A 25,845-nucleotide genomic window follows, 5' to 3' on the forward strand; every position below is an offset into this window, starting at 1 on the left:
TACTTGAATGGTGATTTTTTTTAAAAAAAATTACTGCTTGCCCTTCTAAGAGTTTGTAATTGGGGTCTACATTTATTACGAGTCAAAGAGTAAGGCCCGAAAACTGAGCTTTGGGCTCCAGAAGGTACGTTGGGACTTAGTAGAGCTGGCAGCCTCCCCTGGGGATGAGTTGCTATTGATGAGTGATCCCACTATGCTCAAACAGTATTACTTAAAGTGCTGTCCATTTAAAATATTTTGCACTTGTGCTGAATTAACAGAAAGAGAAGGCAATGTAGGAGAAGTATCTTGATGAAAATCTTCGGGACTTTTAAATTTATATCTCATATTTCTTAACTGCCCATCTTCCTCATAGTTGTAGTTGTAAATCTGTAAACATAATTCTCTCCTAACATCTACTGTATATTGATTCTGTGCCCTACAGACAAGCATACTTCAGAAAAGAAGTGGTTAAATCAGGGGTGGGATTCAGTTTTTTTAACAACTGGTTCTGTGGGCATGGCTTAGTTGGTGGGTGTGGCTTGGTGGTCATGTGACTGGGTGGGCATGGCCAACTCGACATCACTCAGGTCAAGGGGTGTTTCTCCTCACCTGGCCTCTCATGACAGTGGGGATGCTGCAACGGTCATAAGTATGAAAAATGGTCATAAGTCACTTTTTTCAGTGTCATTGTAATTTTAAATGGTCACTAAATGAACTATTGTAAGTCAAGGATTACCTGTACAAAAATACAAAAAGCTTCTTTGCTCACAAAAAGCTGCCCTAAATACCAATCATTAGATTAAGAATACCTGCAAGCCAGAATTACAAATCAGGCAGGGTGCCAGAGTACCTTGAGGAATGAAAATAGTTAAAATGCAGTGATAACTTTTATCAAGCAGCCAACTCTTGCTCATAAAGTGAAACCCTTTAGCAGAGAGGTCATTTAATCTCTCCAGAAAAAGCACACCCAGGAAAAGCAATCCTTAGATCCATTTGCACCACTTAAAGCTGGTCTCACTCACCTCACAAGATATCCTAAGGAAATCATCCAGACTTAAGGAAAGGTCACATGCCCACCAGGAAGGCAATAAAAAAAATCAGTGCCAAGTTTGCATCCTGCCTCTTGGAAGTATACCCCAAAAGGACAGTGCCAAATGGTACTAAAGCAGTGAGGAAGACCACCTCTCCAGATAGAAAAAGAAACCACGAGGCAAGAAAAAATTCAAACACAATATAAATAATTAAATCACAACAGTAGCTGTTGCTTGTTGAAGCTGAATAGGGAAAATTATCCCATCAAAAAACACAGGATTAAACTTCACCAAGCACAGAATTAACCTTCACCAAAAACCAGTTTTAGACCAAAACTCAGAAAGAGTATGTAAACTCACATTTGAATGTCAATCTTTCTAGCTAGTCAAGAAGCCTTGCTGAATGTCACTCATCTTTCTTTCATTATTCAATTTTTTCTTCAAAGTGCTGATTGTCCAAGAAAGTATTTTCTCCCAACAGCAGTGTAAAAATCTTAAAACAACCCTTCCCTTTAAAAAAGCCAAGCCTCATAAGCTCCAGAGACAGGAAGTCTAGGCTGTCTGCCAAGAATGTAATAAGGGTGGAAAAAAACAAATGGAGATTCTTTCTAACTACCCTTCTCTGAACTGCTTAGAAAGTTAACAAGGGGTTCTATAGAACTGGATAGAACCGGTAGAATCCCACCCCTGGGTTAAATATTTCTAAATCAGCTCTATAATTTTAAAAACATTACAAGTAGAAATGTTTTTCTACTGAAAATGAAACATTTGTTAAGTGAATTTTGCCCGATTTTATGACCTTCTTTGCCAAAATCACTAAGTGAATCACTGCAGTTGTTAAGTTAGCATTATGGTTATTAAATGAATCTGTCTTCCATCTTGACTGCTGGTCAGACGGCTACAAAAGCTGATCACATGACCCCAGGAAACTGCAGCCATCATAAGTATGAGTCAATTTCCAAGCACCTGAATTGTGATCACAGGACTGTGGGGATGCTGCAACAGTCATAAGTGTGAAAAATGGTCATAAGTTACTTTTTTTTCAGTGCCGTTGTAACTTTGAACAATCACTAAATGATTAAGTTGAGGACTACATGTAGATATAAGCTTGTTTCAAGAGACATAATGCAAAATCTTGGAGGCCTGGTTCAGCTAAAACATCTGACAAATTTTGGGAGTTGGAAAAATAATGTTAATAAAACACAATTACATTTTAAAAAAATATATACCTCCAAAGCAGGATTTTCTTTATATCTGTAAAGGATATTTTTTTAAAAAATGTGCAGGGATTTTTCCAAGTATGAGGTGCAACCTTACAAATTTCCATTCCTCTGCATGCTCACTTAGAACAATTTCAGGTGCTGCATGGTAAATCAGCCTTCTCAGTGCAAATTCATGTAGAATATGAATATGAAAAAGCATGCTACCAATTGGCCTTACTAGTGGAGAATTCTTTATTCTCTTCTGACCATCTCCCTAATCTTTTTGTCTTCATTTTCTCGCTGGCTTGCCCAAGCAAGAAGACACTGTCATATTTTCTTTTGTCCTTCTATGTGTTTTTTGAAGCACTACAGAAAGAGTCTTCTCAATTTTTTTCTGCATGGTTTCCTTTGTTTTCAGAACACTCGCAGGTTAAGCAGACAACTCCCAGAGTAGAAAAAGAGTATTGAAATATAGGCGTTGAGAACAAAATCCATGATGCTTCTACCACTACCAAGGAGGCAAATTCAATTTTTGAAGACCAAAGAGAGATTTAAGTAGACGTCTACCTTTCAGAATCAGCAATTTCACTGTAATAGCAAAGAAAAAGGTGACTGGGGACCCAGACAAGCAAGCTTCCTCTTCTGAATCATTCTTGCCCACAATCTTTTATTTCTGCTTGTAAATGCTAACCCATTCCACCCTCCTCCTCGTGCCTCTTTATTCTTTGATGCTCTGCTAAGAGGCTGCTAGAAGCTTAGAAAACAGAAGGCAAGAAGCCAGCCTTGGTGAATGTTGCAGCAGAAGCTTCCCTGATACTGGCATATTCTTGTTGAGGTTGGTAGCCTTTATTGGGTTATTGTTCTTCGTTTATTGAGTGGGGGTGAAAGTCTTCTTGGTTTGGGAGGAGTAGGGAATCCATTTAATTGGAAAAGTAGGGTAACATATATGGTACATTGAAAAAATCATTCTAATAGCAAAATGCATGCAATCTTAGGAAAAGTTAACTTTTTATTTCTATCACAGTGGCACTTAAGTTCATTATTAACGTGAATAGTTGGAATGTAAATTACGCAAAGTTGGGACGCTCTGTTTCATATTACTTTGAACCAGCCATTTCCCATTGGCATTGGTCTCTGATTCCAATCAAATCCTATTAGCATGACTAAAGAGAGATTGCTCCACATTGATAATGAGTTGTGGGAGAAGCAAATAAGAGAAACAGCCAGTATAGTATAGAAACTGGTCTTTACTCAGACTGATCATATTCACACAGATAGACCCTGTCCAGTCTCCGACTTAGGTGATCATGATTTGGGTGCATTGGGTTGTTCATCTCCTTCACATATATATTGAATCAGGGAAGAGAACTGCATGCAGTAGCCTAAGTAGAAATGAGTTATTCCTTCTTCTCCTTCTTCTTCTCCTTCTTCTGGACTTTTAGGTTAAGGAAAAATCTTCTTAGAAAGCTTGGCCACCACAAATTGCACCTTAAAAATAACAGTTGCTACAAACAGTTACAGTAATTGTAATAGGGTATGACTGCAGTTGTCAATGTGCATGAATAGATTTGTCACTTCTAGCATTTTCTTGAATATAATACATTCATAAGTAGGTTAGAAGTACAATTTATGTTCATGTGTTATTCCCGATAGATGCTGATATTTCATCTTTATGGTTGCATTTATCAGAGCCTATTACCATATAAGAAATGTAAACAGGCCTTAAGAAAAACAAAACCTATTTCTAAAACACTAGACTTACATCTTTTGTGTTTTGCATATGCATAGCTGGTATGGCACAGAGGACAAGTACAATGCTAAAACTTGACGTTTGCTGGGCAAAAAATTACATCTCTTGATTATCTCCTTTTAGATTTGAATGTTACCTCCCTTAAGTTTGTTCAATAGTCATAAAACATTTGCTCACAATTTTACTTATGTTTATATCCCATCAAGTACTGAATATAACTCATTGGGTATTTATATGAACTATGTTTATAGAATAAAGATTCAAATATTTCATAGCTTTCTAGTTTGAGCAAGTAGCATATTTTAAAGCACCAGTCATGGGGAGAGAATTTAAGATGCTGACTCCTTAGGAAGTAATTTTGAAAGTCTTTGTTTGGAATCATGGTTCATTGCTAAACATATAAATAAAGAATTGATGTTTCAGGATAAAAAGCATAACCTACTATATAATTATTACTGAGTTAAGTGATACTTTGAAAATGTAATTATTTTCTACTGGCCAAAGGAACAGAAAGAAATATTTTACCTGTAAGATTGATTTCTTGATTCTTTTATTCTGTTGTAAGTTTAGACATCCATTGTGGGAGGCTGTAATTTCTTTGAGCAAAATATTATGAAGCCTAAAAATTATAGGTATCATTTTTTTAAGAAACAAGAAAAAGTGTGTTCAATAGCCACAGAAAAAAGTCTAGGGAGAAAAAAAAACCTGATTGTAAACTATATTTCTGGGGTATCTTTAATGATCCTTGTAGCAATGTGGAATTTTAAAAATGATATTAGAAAAGACCCAAGGCCAAGCCTTCCAAATTATAGTACGATAACAGAGACATCTCCCTGAACACTGATTTACATTGGACAAATTTTGTTCCAAATTGAGAAAGTAAGGTAGGTAATTATATAACAATCCCCCTCTACCCTACCAATAAGGAGCCTGGTTACTTTCTGGTTCAGAACATTAAATCAGAGAAAATCATGATTTATAGCAAGGGTCCCCAAGCCCGGAACAGTTGACCTGTACCAGTCCATGGTCTGTTAGGAACTGAGTTTCGTAAGCTGCAGATGAGCAAGCAAAGCTTCATCTGTGCATTGCGCAGGATCTACGTTGCACACAAAACCATCCCCTTTGCCTCCTGGTCTATGGAACCAATTTTCCCCAAAAAAACTAGTACCAGGTACCAGAAAGTTTCGGGCTGCGGCTTTATAGAATGCCTCAAACTTTAAAGTACCTTGTGGACCCATCAGCAAACAATGTCACATCTAAAATAATATTTTTAAAAAACAGAAGGACTGCAATAGCATATACCACATTGAGTGAGAAAATACTGTTACCACTGTTGCTCCCATCCAAATAAACACTCCCATCAGAGATCTAGCACAAAAATATGCTCTGTAACATGACGAAGAGTGGAGGTAATAAAGTAGCACAAATCGTCCTCTATTTGTAAGAACAAGAGCTGATAGTTGAGAAATCAGACCACTGAATATGACAGCTCAGGACAAATTTTCCAATTTGTTAGTAACAATTTCACCGCTGAAGCTTTTTGACAGGAGGTACCTTTTTCCCAGGAGCCATAATTGTCCATAGCATATTTATTTTCAACTTTCTAACAGCTTCTTATTCTGGTTCTTTTTGTGAGATTACATTTTTCTTCCTATTCAATGGCATTTTTAAACATTTTCCACTACTTCTCTGGCCATAACACATGATTCATATATTCTTCTATCTCATATTCTACTTGCTGCAACTTATCATGCAGAGCCAGGACAGGTCACTTAGAATAATGGACATGAGGCAATGTCAAATGTCATCCCACATTCTCATCTCCTATCTGCCACATCCATTCTGTTTTTCACAGTTGAAATTTCTCCAAAGCTTTATTTCCTTGTTTAGGAGTAACTCCTCCAGTTCTGGTCATGTGGGTTGAACTGTGAGTGATCATATCCTGGTTTCTTGCTACTCCAGAATCCATTACTTTCCCCCAAATAAAAGCATGCTGCAGCTCTTTGATTGCTGCTTACAGTGCCAGTAACAACAAGCAATGAAAAGAAAGCCATCACAAGCAAAAATTAATTGCATAGAATGTCCCCTAAATGCCTCTCTTGCTCTCTGTAGCATGCTTGACAAAGAGAATTCAGAAAGCATTGTGCTGCAAAAGAAGATTCCACAAATCACTATCCTTTTATATTTTGGTCCATTTACTCCATTTTTGCATATATTCTAGCACCCAGTCCGCATTAATAGTTAGCATCTCCTCCTCTAGGCAACCATGGGGTTTAAGACTGAAGCTTTCCTGTCCCATTTTTTTTTTTAAAAATGCCCTTTTAACACACCAGAGTCCTTTTACTTTTCATTCATTTATCTATTTGCAGCCTGTTAAGAAATTCACTGCCATCCATCTCCCCTTGCTTTTCATCAGAAGCACAGTGGTGTAGCTGGGGGCAGCTTGACTATTGATGGAAGCCTGGGTCAATAGCAGAAAGTGAAGACAGGGAATGCACACACACACACACACACACACACACACACACACACATTCAGTGGTTATACAATAAAAATTCTGCTCCCACCCCAGCCCAACGTTCTGTAAGTTCTGTCTTTGATAGTCAGTGAAAAGTGTTTTATATATATTTCAGAATATTTCAGATTCTTATACAGAGGCATTTAATAGAAGAGAGAGACTATATGTAGCTTGGGGTTGAACTATGGAGTCCTTTTTGCTCTCTGAACTTGGTTCTTTCCTTGAAGATGTTTCATTACCTGACTGGATTACATCCTCAATGCTAGTGAGTGTGTGGTTTGTTTCCTGTTTATATACAATAGCCCTGCTAGTACATGCTGGTCTATGACCGAATTTGATGATGGTGATGGCCCTGCCAGTATTGGTGATAGTGTAGTTTTCTCCTTGGTAGAAAGTCTAAGGACTGTATGGATTCTACAGTGTAAGGATAATGTACAGTGTAAGGATGGAACAGCTGCTATTACCAAGGAGAAAACCACATCCCCACCCACACTGACAGAGTAAGCTGCTTCATATACAAAAGGAGCAAACTCCCCACTCACACACACCAATGATTTAACTAGTTCGGTAGCGAAATGCCTGCAAGCAAGCAAGTATCAAAGACTCCACAGAATCTTCTTGTACACCAACCCAAACTGAAATGGCCCAAAAGAGCCATTTGAGTCCCAAAATGTCACCCACCATTGCACAGCTTGCAATTAGCTTGCTGAGTTTGCAACACTTGCACATCAGGCTCACATATGATAAACAAACTCTCCGCTTTTGAAAGTTGGGTAACCGAGTCCTGGGTCAAAGCAGAACCATCCCTGGAACCCTGTTCTTCCAGAGTGTAGGGAGTACAGTGCTGACACAAAAAAGGGACAGTGGGTGCCAGAGCAACATTCCAATAGCATGTCTTCCTGTCCTACGAACAATGACATGAATTGGGGGGGAAATTCACCAAATATACACCAACAGCTAGAGAGGATCCAAACAGTTGATTTATTTTCCAAGAATAGCAGATTACAATGCATCACTGATCTCATGCACCCAGATAAGCCATGAGCAAGGACCCCAAAGCTTCCTGCGTCTTAAATAGAATACTGATCAAAGACAATTTGAGTACATGTATAAATAAGATACCTCAGTATATTAAAAAAAATGTGTTTATACAAGATAATTCTAAGGAAAACACAGGTATAATTCATGGTGCAAACACATGACAGATACATTCTTTGGAATATAACATAGCAGTTTTGATACATGAGAGATATCAAAGCTCTAATTATTCAAAAAGCTCACTCTGTACTTTACTGTGTAAGAATAGAGAGAGATAAGAAAGCACATCAGTATGAATCCTTGAATATGCTGCCTCTGCTCAACAGTATAAATCTTATAGATATTTAATCATAAAAAGGTAATAAGTGGGCATCATAACAAAAAACCCAGAAAGAGCTACCAGAGAAATACAATTTAAAATATATTTGCAATACCATAGCTATATTTAAATAAATTATTATAAAGTATAGTTAAGTCAAATTAAATTCATATTCCAATTCACCATATTTCCAAGTTTGATTCTAGATGAAGCTTTCACATATAAGTAGTTTGTTTAAAATACTGTACAAAGAGAGATCAAGATGTCATCTTCTATCTCACAAGTTTTCCAACCTCTTTTCTCCAAACATCTGCACTTTTGTAGACAAAAGTAGAATTGCTAGTGAACATGCCATGATTTCAGTGCTCTCCAGATCTACAACATTCTTTATGTGGTGAACTTTGCATGAATACATAATCATTTTCCATCTACATCTGAAATATTTAAAGTAGTTTCAGTCAGAACGCAGGATGGAAAGTACATTGATTGCATTTGCAGATGACTTTTGAAGAGCTTGAAATCAGAGGAGTACAATCATCCTGGTTTTCATTGAACTCTTAGTGTCTTTTGGTACCATTGACCATGGTATCCTTCTGGATTCTCTGTTTCATCCTGGAGGATTGGTTCCAGTTGGTGGTAATCAGAGAGGAGAGATCCCCATGGAAACCTCTACTTATGAAGTGCCTCAGGGATCTCCCCTCTTTCCCCTCTTTTTAAGACCTACAATATGCAGACACTGGGAGATGATCCATTAGTATGGGATTAGGATTATGTATGTATGTGTGTATATATGTATGTATGTATTTAATGACTAGCAACACTGTCATTCACTGAAGTCCAGCTTCAAAACCAACAATGTTCTTGAAAATTATGGTACAACATCATATTATAGAAACTGGTTGGCTTTATTCAGCTTTAGTTAACTTAGAACTTGCACATGAGTAGTTCATAATCTGTTCCACAATTTGCCTTTATCTACTTCTTTACTATTATAATTAGCTCTTCTACCACCTTTTACTAATACTATAGTTAACTTATGTCTGTGTATGTCGGGGTTATTTTTGATCTTTGAAGAATGGCTTGCCAATGAAGACACAATTGGATTGGCAGATATTAATAGATAATTCTTTGGTTTCATTTCGGTTTCCTAACCCATAAATCCAGCTACATTTTTCTTCTTACTTTTTCCAACTTCGTCTTCATCCATAAGCAGCACGTCTTACTTGCATGTTGATTTCAGACTGAACTTGATAATCAAACTCATTTAATCCATATTTTCTGCATCAGTGGTTGGAATAATAGTCATATTAAAGGATTATCTTCAAAGTCTCATTGATATTACAAATAATCCTCACTCAACAACCACAATTGGGAACAGCCAACTGCATTGCTAAATGATGCACTCATTGAGACATCACATGCCTGTGATGGACTTACAACCTCACTTCCACTGCTATTGTTAAAACAAACCATACACAGAGGTTTAAAAAGACATCATGAAACCCATGACTTGCAATTTTAGTGTTGGTTTCTCCATTGTCTTTGTTTGTTAGAAGCTACTTATGAAGTGTGCAAATGGCAATTCCACAATTGTGGAACACTGTAATAATTGTAAATGCCTACTGCTTGCAAAATGCCTGAATGTTAATCATGTGGCCTCCGAGATGCTGCAAAAGTTGGGTAAAAACTCATAATTTTCAGCAATGTCATAGCTTTGAGAGTGTAGTTAAGTGTGTGGGGGGGTGTATCTGTATTTGGTTATTTGGTTATCTATTGTATTTGGTTATCTATTATATTCTACCTGAGTACTAACTATTCTTGCTACACTCTTCCTCAATATAAAAGCAATTATCCTAAATTTATCCTATTTTTCATATCTTCAGTAGTAAACTGGGTTTTCCTGTCTAATGCCAGTCCACCTCAATTTGCCAATGCTTAAAATATCAATGTCTAGTCAGTTCAGTTCATCTTTCATTACATTGATTTTTCTCCTGTCCGTGCTTCTTAACTGTATTGCTATCTTCCTATATTGCTGCTGCTAATACAGGTGCTTGCTTATTTTAGCTTGGCGGTTGGGACGACCGTCAGGCCTTGAGTGACCCTGCTAGGATTATGCATTCTTTGTATTCTTTACTCATCCCTGCCAGGAACATCCCCTTCCCAATGAGGCAGCATAGCAAGACTTGCTGAGGAAATAAATAGTTACATCAAATTAAAAAATAATAACAGCTCAATGGTATCTACCATAAATCAGAACTTACTGGGGAGTGAAGTGTGTTGTCTGGAAACTACTAATACACTACTATCAAAATACTGAAATATTTTATAACATTTGTCATAAGATGGTGTTTTGTTGCTTGCTGTTCCACACACAGAGTCTTATTTTGTTCTCATATAGGTCATTGTAAGTTGTGATATATACCATGAAATGTTTGAGTGACAAAATTATGTAGAGTTTATAAAGAGATGCTCTTTAGAAGTGTGAAAAAAAAATGTACTGAATGTACTAAAATAGAAACATATTGAAAAATTTCATACATTTTCCATACTATAATAGAAACCTGCAGTATATATTGCCCTTGTGTGTTAATATTTGGAATTCCAGGGTGCCTAACAGATTTGTACAGAGTTGTTAAGACAGATTATTTCCATATGTGGAAGATTTATGAATATGAACCAATCCATTTAAAGAAGTTGATGGAGCCCCTTGTTGGTTGTATTTTTGGTTATGTTTTGTATGTTTTTCCGAATTGTTTGACTAACTGTCCCTTATTCATTATTTATTGTCTGCTATTTTTTTAAAAAATGTTTTGTTATATTTTGAGCTTCCTAGAATCCGTGTAGAATTGGTCAGTATCTAAATAAAGTAAAGAAACCATAGTTTCCCCATTTTGAAACAAGTTTGAGTGGATGTTTTCCACTTCAACTGAGATATTCTTTATTGTTAGCTAATTCAAATGGAATTTTCATTTTAGAGAATGATGCTTTGCAATGCATTTTCAGAGTTGAAGTGTTAATCTAGTTTTGGAACTAGATGTGATTGATGAAATATCCATCCTATCATACCTAATGCACCAGTCTTATTTTTAGCTTCTGAGAATGTTGTCAGTATATTCTTTGGCATGTTCACTTATAGCACTATATTTTCCTTCTGTCTCCTTTACCCTTCAAAAATTAAGACATATTTGCCCAGAAGTCAATATAGGATCACATGGGAAATATTTTACCCTTCTTCCCATCTTTTTTTTTTTGTGTGTTTCTGTTTCTCATTCCTTTCTCTTATAGGTGTTATTTTCATTCATAACATTTGAAGTTTTCACTGAAAAGGAAACAAAATTGATATTCTTAAAGCTACTGAACACAAAGATCAACTCTTGGGGAGTTAGTGGAAGAGGGTAAAACAGAGGTGTTTTTTTTTAAAAAACCACAACTTAGGAAGACAGGTAGGCATTACAAAGTTACTGTCTAATTTCCAGTTGCATGGAAACAGGAGTGTCTTTTCTTCTTTTTTAGTTAGAGGAATATTTATAGGTTTGAGTGAGCTTTCTTACCAGTAAATCTGTAGCAGGTTGTTTCGTGAATCAATACAATAAATATAATATAACATTAGAATGTGGTTAAGATTTTTTTCTTCTTAAAATAAAGCTGAATTGTTTTTAAAAGCTGTATTCCATGATGCTACACGAAAGTTATTCGGTCTTCCTATTGGGGTCATAGTTTCTAGGATGATGTTCACTTGCTGACACTAGTAGAGGGAGAAGATTGTTGTGTGGAACAATTGGATGAGAAAGTGCTTTTTCCAATTTGATCCCCTCTACTATCTTATTTAAAATAATAGTTTTATATTGCTTTAGTTTCTTGTCTTGGGCAATTCATATGCTTAGTGCAGAAAAGGAATTTTTTTAAAAAACAAAATGAAGTTGCGCTATAACCTTGGCAAGTTACCAATGCAGCAATAGTGGACGTTTGTCTTTGTTTATTTATTTATGAGGGTTGGCTGATGTCTCAGTCTAAGCTGACTTTGGGCAATTTCATGTAAATAATAAATACGTGAATAGAAATATGAAAAATGTTGGAGGCCATAAAATTGTTGAAGAATGACTTCATAGAAAGAAAGCCTTACCACCTTGACATGGTTGCTTTTCTTTTTGGAGGAGAGAGGCTGTTTTGCTCTCACCGCTTCCCTGGAATCTGAGGAAAAAGAACTGATTTAGGATAGATTTTGGAGTGTGAAAATATTGCTATTAATTATTCTGCAGTAAGAATTTTAAGTCTAATGGAAATTTTTCCAGACTTGTGAGCTCTGTGAAATTCTGAATATTAACTATTTGAGTTGTTGCTTATTTCCCCTTTTTAATTTATGTTATATTGTTATAGATATTATGATTTAATCCCAGTTTACTGTCCTCATTCACAAAAAAAAGGGGGGGAAAGTTGACCGTTTGTTCAGAGATTATTTGAAGTTGTGCTGGTTCTCGAAGTTGCAGCCATTGCAGTGTCCTCACTGTCAAGTGATTGCAATTTAGGCACCTGAAAACTGGTCTGTATATATGATGGGTTTAGTGTCCTGCAGTTATGTGATCACTATTTGTGTCCTCCATAATTAGTTTCTGACAAGTAGTCAATAGGGAAGCTGACAGGAAGTCATAGTTGTCGTCACATGACATTGCCCTTAATGATTGCAGTGATTCACTTAATTACTGCCAGCAGAACAGTCACATGATATTTCACTTTACAATCACGTCATTTAGCAACATAATTTCCATTTCCAATTGCCGTCAAAAAAATAAGGACTACCTGCTAACTGTAACAGATACGCCTTGACTCACAACAGTTCATTTAATGATGGTTCAAAGTTATAACAGGCTCAGAAAAAGTGATTTACAATCCATCTTTATTATTATTATAGTTCATTGCACAGTCAGCCAAATGTTCAGACTGGATTTGGCATTTTTGTCTATCTACTGAGTCCTTTCCAAAAACCCGGGATAGGCAGATATGTAAGTTGGATGGTGTTATGGATATTGTTGCAGGATGTAAGTTGTTTCAAATAAAGCAGCCTTTTGCAATTGACTGATAATGAATCTGTCATTGCCAATGACTGATTGTGAATTTGTCAATATCAATTTGTCAATGTCACTTGAATGTGTTCAATTGGCACTCCAGATGTTTTGGGATTGCACCCAAAGGTGCCTTTTACTACTCCCATTGCTTTCTTTTGTCACAGTTGTTCTATTTCTATTTGCAGGTTTAATTTAATTGAAATAAATGTAATTATTTAAATTTGTTTGCTGCTTATCTCACCATGAGGCTAATCTAGGCAGCTCACAACCATAAAAAATGAAGAAATAAAAAGGAAGTCTAAACAAATTGCATTTACACAGAAATATTTCTGTTTTCAGGGAGAAAATAATTTTTCCACTCTCTCACACTGGACATGTACAGACATGTACATACAGACAGACAGGCCGCATTAGGTACTAAAACTGAAAGTTCCTTTGTTGGATGTGATTTTCACTTCACAGTATAGTTTGTAGGTCTTGGGGTTTAGGAAGAACTAAAGGTAGATTCTAATAAATCTCCCAGTGCAAATAGTGAATAAAATGTATTGTTTGTATTGTGTATAGAAAAACGGAGATAAATGTTAGATCCCCTGTTTTAGACTGGAAAGATTGACTTTATGTAATTTTCATATAGTGGACAAAATATATTTGTTGCAAAAAATATCTATTTTTTGTGTTTGACTGAGGGTCTGCTAACTGACATAGCATGAATAATAATACTTTTTTAAAAAAAAATCAAACTGAAGGGATTTTCTGTCAGAATTGTATTAAAAAATATTGGTTTTGTTCAACAAATGCATCACAGATGCCATGTCTGAGAAACCTGAGGAAACAGATAAGTAGTTTTAACAGCCTTTTGTTGCTGGTTAGAGACCTTACCTGAATCATTTATTTTAGCAACAGGTTTTCTTTAGATAAGCAGGGTTCTTATTGAACAGAAACTCTCCCTCCTACACTTCACCTTGAGCTCTAGTTCTCTTTTATAAAACAGAACACTGTTTAAGAGTGGCTTACAATAGCCTAGACTCTTCTGTTGTGTATGGCAGCTGGTGGTATTCATTTCATAGATTGTTTTGGCTGTGCGGGTGGGTTGAGTGGTCAGACACTTTTTGATAAAATTGTCTGGCTATTCCTTTTGTTGGAAGATGTTATATATGTGGTCTGTTTTTTTTTTTCTGGTGTTCTGATGTTGCTTCAAACCCATAGAAAACTGTTCTCCAGTGGTTTCCTCATGAGGAACAGCCATCCAGAGCACATGTGGGTGATCTCCCATCTTCTCCACATCTATCAAAAACATTTCAGAATCAATCAGGGCCATTTGGTCTAGTGATTAAACTACCAGGCCAGAAAGTGGGAAACCGTGAGTTCTAGTCCTGTCTTGATAGCCAGCTGGGACACTTTGGGCCAATCACTCTTTCTTAGCCCAACTCACTTCACAGGGCTGTTGCTGAGGGAAAAATAGGAGTAGGAAGGTATGTTAAATATGTTTGTCACCTTTGAGTTATTTGTAAAATAAGTTAATAATAAGTAAAAATAAAACAAATAAAAACCAACAGACTATTACAATCACACAGCATTACTGTAGCATACAAATCAATTAAAGTCCTCCAAGACATCTTAAGTAAACCAAAAGACCCAATAGTCCAACAATAAAAAAAATATGAGTCATCTACAACATATAGCGTAAGAATTCTAATGACAACTATGTAAGACTAGTAGAGCATGTCCATGAATACAACTAACAGTCAAAAAACATAACGAAAACTCCTTAATCTCACAAATTGTGGACAGCCTTAATGATAGTTTCAACTGGGAAAATGTGAGCATCCTGGACCAAGCTAACTCTAAAAATAGTAGGAAATTCCTAGAAGTTTGTTATTCAGACAAATCATCCATAAATACAGATAGTCCTCAACTTACAACAGTTCATTTGGTGACCATTCAAAGTTACTATGGCACTAAAAAAAGGGACTTAGGACCATTTTTCACCCTTACAATCATTGCAGCATCCCCATGGTCATGTGATCCAAATTCAGACACTTGGTAATTGACTCATATTTATGACAGTTGCAGTGTCCTGTGGTCCTGCGATCACCTTTTGCAACATTTGAGAAACAAAGTCAGTGGGGAAGCCAGATTTATTTACAACGATGTTATTAACTTAACAACTGCAGTGATTCAATTAACAACTGCGGTAAGAAAGGTCATAAAATGGGGCAAAATTCACTTAACAAATATCTCACTTAGCAACAGAAATTTTGGGCTCAAAGATCCGAATAGATCGTCTCCAATGTCAGATAAGCAGGGATTAAGGAATTACCACGTCCAACATTGGCAGAGAAAGCTACTGTATATTAATAGAGAGCAAACTCCACACTCATTCACACTGATGATGTTACCTGTGGCTTAAAAAAAATCTGCAAGCAAATAACCCAGTTTAGAGAGCATGAGGAACTTCACTATTCAACCTTGACCTACCTGTATTCTATTTTATTGATATAAAACATAAAAGACCAACTCTCTGGGACTAAAATATCAAACCATAGGATCTCTGACTAGTGTTGTCATGTATCTCTACTTCTCCAAATAATGTGCTACTCTTCAATATTTTAACCTTGTTGTTTTGTTTCAGAGTAACCCTGGAATCCTTTAGATGTACAAAATTTCTCCATTTAAAATGAAGCTAGACAACCTATTTAACTGTTGGATCATCTTTTATCAAGATTTACTTAACTAAAGGGAATGACCATTGGCGGGCAAAAAAGCAGAATGAGTGGAAGCAACGTCCCATTTCCTGCCAGTTTGAAAATGGCAGGGAGTGAAAGAAATCATAATCCCATGTCTACCAGTGGTGCTACTGCAGCCGCAAATTTGCTAATACAGCTGGTCTGAAGATCCTTGAAATTTCAATTCCATAAGAATCATAGGACTCTGATTTTGTACAAATTTTTTAAATTAGCATATTTGAGGCACCTTGATTTCAAAATTGCTGCCTATGATGCATTGATATCAGATTCCTTGATGCCTTCAACAATAACAACTTCTAAAGTCCTTAAAAATTCAGGGAGATATATTCATAAATCTGTCTGGCTACATCCAAAATATGGACCCATGATTACTGAGAAAATGAAACTTGGGAAAGTTGTGGCTGCTTCAGTGCTACTGGTTGTTGCTGTGCTGCTAGGCTGTTGTTGCAATCACATCATTTTCATTTTTAATGCCCCGTGACAAATTTCCGTCAGTCTCACAATCTTTTGCTCTTTCCCCCATCCAGCAGCAGCCACTTACTTTCTGGAAAGGGGAAGAGAGGATTTCTAATGTTCCCTGTCAGATTTGCACAGGGAAACTCAATGGGGAAACTGGTAAGAAGTCGGAAGTCACTTCTATCCGTACTGCTTTTTTTTTGCTGAACCCTAGCTATTCTGTTTTGCTGTTTAGGTAAGGAAATATCTCTGAAATGATCCAACAGGACACAGGTTGTCTAGAATTAGGGAAGTCTAGTCATCTGCAAACCTCAATGGTGTCCATTCCCTGGTAAACACCAGATGATAATAGGAATGTGGTGGCTCGAGTGGTCGGGATGCTGGGTAGGAGGTTAAGAAGCCTGCGTTCAAGACCTGAAAGTTGCAGTGGGATAGGGTTGAGCTCCCATCCTTCACTCCAGCTTCTCCCAGGAAGATGAAATAAGTCCCCAAATGGGTGTTCCCAGGGCAATGGTGATGTTACCAGCTAATCCTTTTGACCCCAGAAATGCCTCTGTGCTTCTGACACGAGTGCAAAAACCCCAGATGATAATGCAATGTTTATTTTATTTATTTAGTTAATTAGTTTGTCAAGCATGTATGAGAAAACAGGTATATACATAATAAATGAGTACAAATAAATGGGAACAGTAGGACAGGCACGGTAGGCACGCTGGTGCGCTAATAATGCATAATAATAATAATAATAATAATAACAACAACAATAATAATAATAACAATAATAATAATAATAATAATGCAGTGTAGTTGCTATTAGAATATTGCATTGTGTGAACCCTTCAGTTGTGGTTTGTAACCATATATGGTAGTTTAAAATGTTTTCCAAACCCAAATAATTATTAAAAATAAAACCTGATGTCAAATCTATGATTTAATAAATTATATGATGCCAGTAATTCTAATCTACTTGATATGGGTATTGTGACAATAAAATGGATGACGGAAACACTCTGTAGAAAAGTAGGATAAAAGTAGTTAATTATGTTTGAATGACCCATGAATTCTTATAAGGTTGAGGAGGATATGTTTAACAAAACATTGGAAAATATACATAATGAATGGCTATTCAGTTAACTATCTGATTCATTAGCCAGTTTATGTGATAGCCTTTTCTATGTAATAGTAATCTGTGATGCAGGAAAATCACTCTTTGTCTGTTGTCTCCATAACAACAGAGAGCTTTTACAACAAAAGAATAGCCTCTGAAGTTGTTACCCAAAAATCTCATGTTCAAGTTCTTGTTGATAGCAACGCAACAAATGCCAGGACAAGGCTTACAAGCAGACAATAATAGGCACTGCACAGGTGTGTGAGTTATTTCATGCGATGCTTTTATAGTAGAAAACATACCAGAGAATAAAGGCATATGATCCTGATATTAATGCAAATGATATATGAAAATGAGCTTAGGTACAATAAGAAATTGTTGTATAACTTCTGTAAAATAAATAAATTGAACAATTGTTGCTATAAAAAGTGTATATATTCCCCTTTAGAGTAAGTTCTCAGACTATGTGGATAGAAGTTATCAAATATATACATTAAGAAAGAGATAGAAATGAACCTTGGTGTGGCTCTATTAATGTAAAAAATTATTGTTCATTTTTGATGTAAATTTGATAAATATGTATAATACTGTATAAGCCAAATAACCAGCTGTTTCTTACAAACTTAAATTATCTTAAACACAAATTTCATATTACATGAATTTTTCTTCTTTCGCTCCTATTATAATAAGATATATTACATTATTAATAGTCTGATACCTGAGTATCTTTAAGAGCTTTTTCATAGAATTCCAAATTTCTCTCTCTCTTCATCTTTAATTTATAAATATTATTCTTAGTTCTGTTTGCAACCTTTTGGCAAGTTGAAATGTGAATAGAATTCTGTTTCACTTCTTGTTTCCCATGATTAATTTTTCTGTTTAAAGTTTTCTTTCATTCTAGATTAAATGGGATACACTTTTGATTTTCTTATGAACATCAGCCTCTTACTAAAAATAGTGACAATAATCTGACTGAATGTTAGTATTATTGCACCAGGTTTGGGAAACACCTGACTTTGGCTGGCTTTAGTAAACAAATATGGCTGGCTTTAGTAAACAAATATATGTAGATGTAGATATAGAAATAAATAAAAATAATATAGAAATGCAGGTGTGATCTTCAAAAAGTGTGTCTGTTTATTTTTTTAAAGATCAAACCTCTCCAGATCTTCAGTCTTTTGCATCTGTTTGCCATGCAACCTCCAATTAACCCTGACGTAATATATAAAGCATGTTGCTTGTTCATGTGATGAAGGGAAGGTATTATTTGGCAAGTATCACCCGCAAAGGCTTATTTTCCAGTACAGCCTAGTACATAATGCAGCCAAAGGCAGAACACCTTATTTTCAGCTGCCTCCATGTGATTTTCATCTTGATTTTGCGGATGATTACAGCAATAGCATTTGCAAGGTATTTTTAAACAAAAGGTGTATCTAACAGTTCATAAGTTTTCATTCTTATTGCTCAGTTCCACTTTGTCTTACATAAAGATGTAAAAAATGGAAAGTAATACTAGAGATGAGCCTGTTTAAGAATTATTTTACCCATATGAGGTGTCTGTTTTTTCTTAAAAATCGTAAATATTTCACAATATATATTGTATGTAAATTGGGAAAATGTTTATACTCCACAAAGTTAATAGAATTGCAGGAGTTTTGGGTATGGCAAGATTGATTCATCAAGTTGATATTAAAATTTCTCACTATTAATATGTATTGCTGATCCAATTTTTGTTACAATTGAATATGAACATCATTCATTTTATGTGGATGGATATATATTAAAAAGACTGAATATTTTGCCATTACATACGTGAAGTTTAATATTTTTTTGTCATTTTGCAACATATGAAATAATCCTGTACTAAATCATCTCTGACAAAACTCACTCTAGTTTTTGTGAGGATTATTTTTTAAGTAAAAAAAAATTCCTCACCTAAATTATGGTACAGCTGCTCTTTAATCATAGTATTAATATTGTTGTTATTTATTAAATTGTATGCCACCCAACTGCCAATTACTTTAATGTTCCGGATTAGTACAAAATTAAATTTTATCTATCTCAATAGGATTTTTAAATTCCTTTATGTCAGGATCATCAGCAAAAAGAATTATTTCTTGATAAGTATGCTTCAAAGTAAAAGGAAACTTTTTAAAATGTAGTTTTATTAAGAAGTTCAACTAGATTAATAAAAACTAGTACAAACTAATTTAGAGAAAGAGAAGAGAATGGAAGGAAAGAATAAAGCGTACAAGAAAAGAGAAAAAGAAAAAAGATAATAAAAAATGAAATATATAAAAAATGACTTTCAACGGTCATCACAAGTGTAAACAAACTCAGTAATTCTTCATCCTCTATAAAACAGATATCTCTTTATCCCATATCCCATCCCTTATCTATAAGCAAATCTCTAAAGCATCAACTTTTCACTCTAGATATCAGCAAAAAGTCTGTAAAAGATTGTCAGAACATTGCAAAAAACAAGATTTATTTTAAATTTGCTCAACTAAACCAACTTTATAGTTCTTCCTTTTACTTCTAACAGTTCTAATCTTTAACTCAATCAAATCTTGTATGATTTGATTTCTCTTCAATACCTCTTCATCCAGGGGTGGTATCCTACTAGCATAACAACCAGTTCGGTGAGTGCGCGTGCACACACATTTACAAATTACTGGCTCTGGCAAGCATTCACCTTCTCCTGCTGACGAGCAGCACTCAGCTGTGCTGCACAAAGCAGCTAAGGAGGACAAAGCAGGGAATAAAGCATAGCCTAGAACCTGGGCAGGCGGGTGGGCCAAACAGAAGACCAGAAGATGGTCGCAGCGAACTGTTTTGGTGTCAGCTGCTCTTCGGAGCCACTGGTTCTATAGAACCGGGCTGAACCGGTAGAATGCTACCTCTTTCTTTATCCCATTGATTAGCTTTCAAGGCTTAAACAAGCCTCTTTTGTAGATCCAACAAGAAAACATTTTTTTCAGGTCATTTTCTTTGCTTACCATTTGTATTTCTCTGTTAATTTTTTAAAAACTTCAGCCAGTTTCTTTTGTATATTTAGTAAATGCTCTTTTTCCAAATTATTCTCTTGGCCTGTCATTTGTAGTTCCACATTCTATACTTTATCTTATCAGTTAAAATTTGGTTTACATCTATCCTTTATTAACATCTTTAAAACATGGCCTATTCCTAGAAGCAGACATAATTACCAACAGCATTGATATTGTAGTTATTAACTTCTGGATCAATTCTTCAATATTTTCGATGTCATAACATTTTGTATCATTCTAAAAGTCAGTATTAACTGAGAAAAGTTTTTTTCTGTCTTTCTTTCTGCTTAAAATCTTTAGTTCACTCCAGGGTCCAGTTTCTTAATTCATCATTTATCTTTTGTTAAGACTTGCAATTGCCAGGATAATTGAAATAAATATGTTTCCCATGATAACTCATTTATTTTTCATGGTTAATTCCACAAACTTATAATATAAGCCAGCATTCCAATTTTATCTGCTCCTTTGATTTGGTTATAACTTTCTTAGATCAAAAATGTATTTAGCTTTTTGCTATTTATTTCCAATTCTTTAAGTTGTTAAGGTTGTAATTAATGTTTATTTTGTTTGGAGTTGAAGATAAACTCATTGGATGAAGACTTTTCAAATCTGTTGTTCCAAAGGTTTTTAATTGCTCAGAATACTTAACTGGCAATTTTTGAAACTGATTAGAAAGTGAAGTTTGACAATTTAGTGTCCTTTAAAAAGCTCAGTTACCATTGTGAATAAGATGAATGATCCTGTCATCTTCCGGTGCTCAAGTCCACAGAAAACTGTTATCCTATGGTCTTCTTGCAAGGTGTAGCCATCTTAGCACATGTGGCTGATCTCCTGCCCCTCTACTTTTTCAGAGAGGTTTAAGAATTCAATCTACTCACTGGTGTTATGATCTATGCCATGGTTGTTTTAAGTTCACCAAACTGCCTTGGAAGTCAAAGTTAAAAGGAAAATTAAGAGTATTTTATCTTTGGAAATCACTCTATGAATCTTAACAATAGAAACAGATTTTAACTCATCTCCAGCTACTTAACCACTAAACAAGTTTCACTAAATACCAAAGTATTTTTTTAGACTTAGACTTAGAATGACTTAATAAAGTCACTTTGAATATACACTAATCAGCATACATTAAAATGAAATTTCATTGCATATAGCTGTCAGAGTCACCACCTCCAATATACACTATTCAGAATACTTTACAGGCAAGTTGATTTCCAAAAAGATTCATCCAGATTGACCAACCAATAATTGGGATGACCACATTACAGTGATTTTTTTTCAGGAATGAATTAACAGAAGGCTTAGCCACAGAAATGAAATATGTATACATTTAAATATTGGTATGTCTGGACATTTCCTATGTTGCCCTTATGCATCATTCCCTGTCCTATTTATAGCTGTGTGAAAAAGTTCTGCACACTTTCAGTTTTAAGCTGTATTTACATGTTTAATCAACTTTTCACTCAAAGAAACCACGCAAAATTAGAACTTTGATGAAAATTTCTGTAGTCAGATTGAGATGCATAATTTTTATTAATATAACCAAAGTCTTTTAAAGGTTTTGAGTGAGTTTATGTGCTAAAACAAACACAAGTTGAATTTTCGAGAATGTTAGGATTGAAAGTGGCCAATTAGCAGCGAGCTTTGGCTGACCAATCAAAATGCACAGAGGCTAAATCTATGAGCCAATCAATGTTGTCATACTCTGACTATAAATAGGCATGAAAAGCATCAAGAAATTTAATTTAGCTCTGGCTGCGGGCAAGGATGAAGGCCTTTGTTTTCACCAGGACTGAGCAGCAGCATTGCATCATTGTGCTTCATGAAGTGGGTTACTCCTGTACAGAAATAGCCAAGAGAGTGAAATGCCATCGCACCACAGTGAGCAGAGTGGTTGAAAAATACCAAATAACTGGTTCAGTTGATGACAGGCTCCACTGTGGAAGACCAAGAAAGTCAACAAAATGGCAAGAGCTCTGCAACACATTTCAATGGCTGATGGGAAGCTCACCTCACCTCAGATTACAAGAATTTGGGGTGAAACATGTGATGTAAAAGTGTGCACAAGCACAGTGCATCGCAAACTGCTTGCCAGAGGGCTCAAAGGCTGCAGGGCTCGAAGTAAACCTTTGCTCACAGACGCTCACTACTCTCTTATTGACTGGGAATCAGTGTAATAAGTATGTCAGAAGATTTCCAGCTGAAGAATTTGGGCCGTACTGCCTGAATCTATCTGTGAAGCATCCATTGCACATAATGATCTGGGGCTGTATCGCTGCTTCTGCTATTGGTCGGATACAGATCGTGCAGGGAATCATGAATTCCAAGCAGTATGCTGAAGTCCTGGAAAAGACCATGCTTCCTTCAGCTCAGCAACTTGTAGGGAAGGACTTTTACTTCCAGGATGACAACGCTTCTTGTCATCGAGCCAAGTCCGTCCAGCAGTGGATGAAGAAGCATGGTGTTCGATTCCTGGATTGGCCATCTCAGAGCCCGGATTTGAACCCAATTGAGAACTTGTGGGCCCAGACTGGTTATGAAATAAGCAAGAAGCATCCAGAGACTAAGCAGGAGCTGATTGAATCCATTATTGCAGCCTGGCACCACATTGTCACCAAAGATCACGTGCAAAGGCTTATACACTCTATGCCGAAGCAATGCCGCCTAGTGATAAGCAATAAGGGCTGGCTAATTTCATATTAGTAACCATGTTTGGTTACCTAAATGGTCCTTTTCAGGGCCGCAAACAAGAAAAATGCTTAAAAAACACTAGCATCATCCTTAGTAATTACAACATATATGCCACTGGATATGCATCAGTTAATCTGTTTTCATAGTCATTGTAAGCACGCATTGTAAGCATGCAAGAAAATTCACAATCCCCATCCAAACAGCACCAAATTGAAAAAAGCTTATGCTTTTCACTTAAAAACCGCCAGTATTTATTTAAATATAACAATATTTGCATAGCAGTTAGCACAAAATATCGTAAAATCAATGGCCTATCAAAAAATGTCATAAACCGTAAAGCATGCAGGACTTTTTCACACAGCTGTACAAGTATTAACTACATAGAACAAGGCATGCTAGGATAGTTCTGCTATAAAATCAGCGAGAATCACCTGCAGTTTAGCTCCACTTCTTACCTCTTGGCAAATTGGATACCATTTTGAATTGCATCAATGTTGAGCTTTTTATCTGCAATTGCCCAATACATCCATGAAAAGTATGTAGCTTATAATTAGTTTAAAAACTATAGTTCATAAAGTACCCAGATACTAGGGGCAACATACCAATCCCTCTGGCACTACTATGTAGTCAAACTTTCCATAACAGGAAACAAAGGGAGTTAAGTTCATACTCCTTTTCATGTGGATCATATTTAAGCCACTCGGTGGTCTAGTTTGGTAACAATGTATATTTAACATAGTAATCCCCACTAATAACAGTTTGGGAGCTAGAAATCACAGGCTGCATGCAGGCAACGATCCTTCTTCTCAGCAAAAAAAAAAAAAAGGTAGAAACACTAATGGTAGCTAAAGCTTTTCTGTAAATTGTTAAATTGTTAATTCCATCCTTTAGGCAGATCAACACTATATTTGACATCGCACAGTGACATTTTGCAAGAATCTGAGCTCTAGGGGATAGGATTGTGCTGCCACAGAATTGATGGGAGCAGATCTATGCTTCCTCTTTTCCAAGCGTATAATCATAGTCTGTATTTTTAGCAGACAAGATAAAAGAGTCCACTTGCTAAAGGGTGGTAAATAATTCTCTGAAGTCTGCGAACTGTTCTTGTCCAGCTAACTTCGTCATTAACCTAAGCAGCAATTTTGTCTGAAAACTAGAGTTGCCAGAAGTTTTTGTAATATGCTATGTGAGAACAATGCTGATCACAGTCAACATAAGCGGTCATTTCTGGCATGAAGGCTCCCCTCCTCTGATACACTGTGTGAGGCGTAAGTAGGAATATGTGTTAATTCTTAAATATTACAATTTGCTGTTTCATTATGCAATGATATATGTCATGCAAAGGATCAGTTTAAATAGTTATTACTTGCCAGGAGGGTCAAATTGATACTGTTGTTAAAGACCCATATCATGAATGCGTCCTTAAATGCTACTTTATTGATCTTTTCATAATTCTTGCAGTTAAAAAAGTCATGTTTGCCTAATGCAACAGTAGGTTGAGATAGCAGCTAAAAGACGTTTTTAATTAAGATTTGCTGCATAGATTAAATATTTTGAAATGTTTATGAATATAAGAAATTATAATTTCATTTCATATCTAAACACATCAGTGTCAGAAAAAAAGGACATAATTATTTTAGTTTCCTGCCTGTTGCACAGCATGCAAAAGCATTTTGTGCCTTTCCCATTTTCCCCACAGCTGTTCTGTCTGTCAAATCCTAAGGCAATGTTTCCCAACCTCAGCAACTTTTAAGATGTGGGGACTCACATGTTAGCTAGCAATAAGTGCACACATCTTAAAGTTGCTGAGATTGGGAAACACTGGCCTAGAGGGACAGGCCTCATGAAAACAGTCATTAATAAGGGAGGCTGAAGTTGTGCTTTATGCTATAAAAAAAAGGCTTCTTCAGGTCCAAATCACAAACACATCCTGTTGTCTAGAGGTCTCTCTCCTACAATGACTTTATTCTTGTCCCTTCAGTTGCTGTTGAGTATTAATTCCTGCTAGGATATGTTTATTTTTATTGTTCTTCAATTTATTTTTATGATATGTGGATTTTTGTGATTGCTTATGATATTATAATGTTTTATGATACTCTTTTATTCTGGGTGGTTTTATTCTCATTACTGATTTTTATTTATTGGATTCCAGAAGCATGTGGTATATAAATAAAGTAAGAAAATCAAATGAACGCATATTATTCTGCTATTAGTGCAGCTGAATTCTTCTACATTTGCTTTCTCTTTTGCTTGATATTGGAGTGATATCGGTGCATGGGTGCATTGGTGCACTTATTCTCCTGTTGGTCTGTCCAATGTATGTGGCTGGGCAATTGTTGCATGGTATTTCATAAACTCCTTGGTTTTCAGACCAACAGGAGAATAAGTGCAACCATCGCAGAAGACAAGAATGCAGTCAGAAAGGAAGAAAATACTACCTCCCTTTTCTAGCACCTTAAAGCCACAGGATATGAAATTAATTTTGAGGGAACCAAATTAATCTCCAATACTGAACACTTCAACAAGAGGATAATCAGGGAAGCCATCGAAATAGAGGAACACCCCACAACATGAATAAACGGGACAACCAGACATCTGGAAACTAGCCTTTATCGACAAACGAGTCCCAGCCACGAAAACCAACACCGGACCCAAAACAACACATGACACCACCACCAATCTCCCTCACCAGACTCAAACCGAAACCCATCCCATAGACGAAAGGCAACCTGTCCAGAAACCAGACCACGGCTGCATCACCAGCTGCCACACACCCTGACCCCCAAACTAAGCAAACTGACACATGCCATGAACACATAGCCAGACTTCAAAGTCAGAGCCAAACCAAAACCCCGAACATTACATCACAGCCATCCGCTCAGGACATCACATC

General features: G+C 36.1%; 1 protein-coding gene across 7 annotated transcripts in view; it reads left to right on the top strand.

The window, feature by feature from the left end:
- The window catches only part of ZNF385B (zinc finger protein 385B), a 250,822-nt gene that overhangs the window by 112,272 nt on the left and 112,705 nt on the right, over positions 1-25,845 (top strand). Inside the window, exon 1 of one of the 7 annotated variants that reach the window (XM_087919885.1) lies at positions 2,971-3,050. The exons of 4 other annotated variants lie outside the window; for them this stretch is intronic. The gene's annotated coding sequence lies outside the window, so the exon portion shown is untranslated. Of the gene's footprint in view, positions 1-2,970; positions 3,051-18,510; positions 18,625-25,845 lie in introns of those variants that run through there. 2 more of the 7 variants (XM_087919884.1, XM_087919883.1) reach the window with 2 other exon arrangements.

The sequence above is a fragment of the Pseudonaja textilis genome, chromosome 1 (genome assembly GCF_049901715.1).
Source record: "Pseudonaja textilis isolate UNSWEBS1 chromosome 1, rPseTex1.2, whole genome shotgun sequence".
Lineage (NCBI taxonomy): Eukaryota > Metazoa > Chordata > Lepidosauria > Squamata > Elapidae > Pseudonaja > Pseudonaja textilis.